Consider the following 5,656-nt stretch of genomic DNA (forward strand, 5'->3'; position numbering starts at 1 on the left):
TAAATGGACTGGGGGCACCCACAGAACCAAACCCCGCTAGAAGGCAAAGGAAGAAAGGGGAAAAGATAGGGAGATCGGCCTAAAAACAAAACAGTGGCAACAAGCTAAGGGAGAAAACTAATTTACTAAATGAATGCAGGATAACATAATATAATACAATATGATTGGAATTGAAGCTAGAAAATCAAATAGAATGAGAGAGGGAGACAAACTATCCAAAACCAAAGGCCTTGCTGTAATGCTGAAGGCAAGATGGCTGGGGAGCACGCACCTCAGAGACAAGCAGTAAAATAAAGTGTAGTCTCATGACTTGCAAGCAGTTTTATCTTTCCCTCTAAACAGAAAATGGAAATGGAACAGTGAAAATCTTGAAGTTCTTCTCTTCTGAGAACCAGGTACATGGAAATATCGACAATCCATGGAACTGGAGCACTAAATCTTTAACTCCCACTGCGCTACATGATATTATGATGTGGAATACTGATAATAAAAATCATAAAACCATGATATATTTATTATTTTAAATTTCTTTTCTTTGTAGAATACATTAGGCCAAACCCTACTTTTGTTTGTAAGATTCAGTATCAAAAATCTCTAGTGAAGTCAGTAGACTTCCTTTGGATTTACAGTTATAACAGGCTATACTTTATCTATGGATGTTTATGTTGTCTCTTAAGTTTTCACCTGAAGTTTAACATACACTCTTATGAGCAGCTTTATGTAGACATAATCAGTATGTTTGTTCTTATCGTAGCTTTAATATTTGTAATTATCTCCCTTGTTTTAGAATCACAGAATGATCAAAGAAGCGTTTAGGCAGAAGATTCAAGATCAAGTTCAACAATCAACCTGACTACCAAGTTCCATGACTAATCTTTGTCTCTAAGCACCACATCCACATGTATCTTAAATGTTTTGCAGAATGGCAACTCCACCACGTCTCCGGGCAGTCAATTCCAACATTTTATCACCCTCTCCATTAAGAAAATATTCTTAATTTCTAATGTAAGCCTTTACATTAGAAAGCCTTTACATTAGACAGGTTTAAGAGGTGGGCCTATGCCAACCTCTAAACTTGAAGTCCACAAGGCTAAGTGCAAGGTCCAGCACCTGTGTCATGGCAGTCCCAATCACAAATTCAAACTGGGTGGAGAATATCTTGAGAGCAGCCCTGAGGAGAAGGATTTGAGAGTTTCAGGTGATGAAAGACACAACGTGAACCAGCAAAGTGTGCTTGTAGCTCAGAACGCCAACCATATCCTGGGTTGCATTAAGAGAAGTGACCAGCAGGTCTAGGGACGTTATTCTGCCTCTCTACTCTTCTCTTATGTGCCCTCACCTGAAGTACTGTGTCCAGTTCTGAGCTCTCAAATACAAGAAGGATGTCTAGCTGTTGGAGTGGGTCTAGAGGAGGGCCTTGAAGACAATCAGAGGAATGGAGTACCTCTGTTATAGTGAAAGGCTAAGAGAGTTGGGGTTCCTCAGCCTGAAGAGAGAAGTCTCTGAAGACACCTTACAGTGGTCTTCCAGTACCTGAAGGGGGCCTACAGGAAAGCCAGAGAGGAACTTTTTACAAGGGCATGTAGCAACAGAGATGAGACATGGGAACAAGTTGCCCAGGTGTGGATACCCCTACTCTGGAGGCATTCAAGGAGAGGCTGGATGGGTCTTTGATCAACCCAGTCTCGTGGGAAATGTCCCTACTTATAGTAGGGGGATTGCAACAAGACGATAATAAATGTTCCTTCTGACTCAAACCATTCTATGATTCTATGATAGAATAATGTAAGAATGAAATAGACTTCTAGTTTCTAATTTCTAATGATAAGTTAGAAAACTGGTAAGCTAATTCCTAATTAAAATGCCAATAAAAGTAATAGAATCATGGATTCACAAGGTTGGAAAGGACCTACAAGATCATCTAGTCCAACTGTCCTCCCATCACCATTACTACTTCAAGTTAATAAATCATATCTCATAGCTCTCAGATGCCTCTTGAACACTGCCAGTGACAATGACTCCACCATCTCCCTAGGCAGGCCATTCCAGTGCCTGAACACTCTCTGAGAGAAAAAGTTTTTCCTTATGTCTAATCTAAATCTCCTCTGGCACAACTCATGGCCATTTCCTCAGGTCGTATTTGTTACCTGGGAGAAGAGGCCAAAGCCCTCCCCATCACAGCCTCCCTTCAGGAAGTTGCAGAGTGCAATGAGGTCTCCCCTGAGCATCCTCTTTTCCAGACTGACCAATCCCAGCTCCCTCAGCCACTCCTCATAAGGCTTGTCGCCTTCTACTGTTGGCATATCTAAAAAAATCTTTCTTGTTATCCTTTATGTCCTTTGCAAGGTTAAATTCCAAGAGGGCTTTAGGCTTCTTGTTACATTCCTACAGGCCATGACAACATTCCTATATTCTTCCCAGGTGGACAGGTCCTATTTCTGTACTTAATGAACATTCTTCTTTCCTTTTTGTTTATCTGTGAATTCCCTGGTCATCCACGCAGGCCTCTTGTCACCTTTCCTCTCAGGGATGCACCAATACCAATAGTTCAGTAGTAAATGAATACAGCTGGAAAACAAAGTCTCTAAAATAATTTTTGGGTTAGCTCAGCAGTAGTAGATGAATTATTGAGAAGAAAAGTTAGACAAGGGAGCGTTCCCTCTTCTACAAAGTTATACTTACCCTTCACTACCTTCATCCCCATAGGCTACCCCTTTCCCTCAAAGCTGGAGTACTGTAAATTGTTATAGGTCTTAAACCAACTTGTCATATTTGGCATTCATTTAATTAGCTTTGGCAAATGCTTTTTTGTGACTCATGGGAGAGTTCTTTTGGTCTCTTTACTAACAGATGTATCATTTCCTGGGCTAAAAGCAATGACAACAGTGTCACATGGCTATAAAGAAGGAATTTGTTACTCGTGGTCCAGTAAAAACAACTTCCCTGAAAAAAATAATAATAATAAAAAGGAAATAAAATAAATGTATTAGATAAGATGGAAAATATGTACAGCAGAAATGTTTAGTCATAAAGGTTGGATCCTTTATCACCTATCTAAACTTTGCATGTTAAAGTAGAATTCTCTGTGACACAATATTTATTAAATTACCTCAGAAAACAATGATTTTTTGATGTGAAAACAAACAAACAAACAAAAGAAACAAACCAAACTGAATCTCCAGTGGTCAAATCTACCTCTTTATGTTATCTGCATGTGGTACTTTAAATTGCACACAAACAAGCTTTTATAATTTCGTTATCTCAAATACAATTGCCTAAATGTTTCCTTGTTTGTGCTACTACAGTTCCTCAGGTTAAGATGCGAGGAATTATAAAGGTGAGTGAATAGTATTGCACTGTGAAGTAATACTGGCTGACCTGATGGGGGGGAGTTAAATTTTACCCATTGCTTAGGCTCACTAAAGCACTTTTGCAAACCACAGCAAGGTAGGCGGAAGGATTCTCTCTTGCACCGCTGAAATAAACTGTACCTGCTCCTATAACTACTTTGTGGTTATGGAGTTTGATTCCACAAGTCAGACCAAGATACTCTCCACAGTAATTTCTAAATCACGATTTGTTCATTCACAGGTCCTTACTCTCCTATTATGCTTAGTTCATGTAGCAGAGAAGTCCCTAACAGATAGAAAAGTAAGTTAGAGTCTATAATTAGGATATACTACTTTCTTTTGTTGATCCTCAGTGCTCCCTGCCCATTTGGAAGCAGAGGGGAGATGCATCTCTTTCTTGGTGCCAGTGAGAAAAGTACAGCAGTATGCCACCTGCATGCATCTTATTGTTCCAGAGTCCTGAAGCTCTCTCAGACCCTCAGGGCAAAGCCTTTTAAACTATTGGTGACTGAAAAATTTTCTGCCAAACTCCACTTACAGTTATTGGTTCAAGTACAGCCTGACAAACATAGGTAAACATTCTCTGATCATTTCGTTGTGCTTTTGTAAATGTTCTGAGATTTTTTATCTTTCTAACTCAGAATAGGAAAATTATGTGAATGCTCAGGAGGAGAGATTTCCAATGTGAGTGTGTGTCTGGTCATTCTGAAGTATTTTTGAGATGCTTGTCTTCCCAAGGAGCATGTCAAAACCATGTCGCTTGTGCCTAGCTGTACTATACAAATGGCATTTCAAGATGTGTTACAAATATTATATAATGCAGGTTGAAGGGTAGTATTCTCTTGCTGTTAATAACCCATGATTATTTTTTTTAGATCTAATTGAAACATTTTTTTGGATAATTCAAGAAAAAATAATGTAAAGTTTTTTGAAAAATTTTTCAGCCGGTTTCTATTATTTCAATTTTCTAGTGAAACTGATCTAATCACCTCTATCAGAACTGAATTCAACAAAACAAAATGAAAATGAAGGGAATGTACTCATCACTTGATTATAATTAAAGGTGGAGTTTTAGACAAGCTGCCACAGGGAGATGTAATTTACACTTCCTAAAATCAGCCAACTCTCCTGTGCCAGAGGGGCAGTTCATCACTGCGGAGGGGCATGTGATGTTTGATGGGAGCACTCTGGCAGAGGACCCTGAGTAAACATTGTGAACCATCCTGATCATGCCCCAGAATAGACAATGCTACCCATTCCTCTGTTCCTCTGTCAGCAGCTTGGATTACATAGGCAAAATACTGATGTTATTTATATTGAACCAGACATTTTCAGCTGCAGCTTCCCTACACATCACAAATTAAGGATAAGAAAATTCCTCAACATTAGATGCAAGTTTTCAGGCCACTAATAAAAGATTACTTTATTTTATGTTTTTAGTCCTAGTTATCTCCATATAAGATGACAAAATAGGAAAGTTTTTAAAAGTTTTAAAAAGTTTTTAAAGAAAAAGTGGACGTGACAGTTAGGTTGCAGTTAAACCTGGAGCTGAAATCATCTCAGATATATTTCCATGGTCTTTACTGCTGATTCCTTCTTTCCATTTCCCTTTTGTAGCAAGAAAAACTAACATTAATTTGGGCTTTAATTAATAAAATTTTTGTATTTCTCACTCAGTTCTTGACTATTTTTATGGCTTATATGAAAATCTTTATGTTCAGTTTTGATTAAGTATTTCTAGTTACATCAAAAAAACTGTAATGTGAAAAATCTTCTAAAAATAGCTTCATGGACATCGCATGTTCACTGTTTTAAAGCATGTCTAAGAGTTTATTTCCTATGAAATTAATGCTAATTTTGATTTCCTTTTTTTTTTTTTTTTACTTCTGGGCAATGTTTAGCACAGAGGAAGTTATTCTACTAATAAAGAAAGCCTATTGTGATTGTTATGTTATCCATGATATGTAAACCACTACCAGAAAGCATTAGCAGATTTAATTTAAATCTCTGTAATTTGAACTGTTATCAAAGGTACATTCTTCCCCATCAGCAGCTGGGGAAAATGTGCCCCGTATTTTGGAAAAGCATGAAAACATTTTATGTCAATGAAAATAAGTTGATTATTGACCTCTGTTGTATAAGCTGAAGTTGTATAAGCAAGATTTCAATACTGTAATAAGATCCCAAGCTGAAAAATTTCAGACGACTTCAGAACAAAAACTTCAGTAGGTAATGAATAATTGCTTCCCATAAATTGAATAAAGTTATAATTCTCTTTTCAGAGATATTCTTTGATCTCAATGCCT

The sequence above is a fragment of the Meleagris gallopavo genome, chromosome 4, assembly GCF_000146605.3.
Source record: "Meleagris gallopavo isolate NT-WF06-2002-E0010 breed Aviagen turkey brand Nicholas breeding stock chromosome 4, Turkey_5.1, whole genome shotgun sequence".
Taxonomy (NCBI): Eukaryota; Metazoa; Chordata; class Aves; order Galliformes; family Phasianidae; genus Meleagris; species Meleagris gallopavo.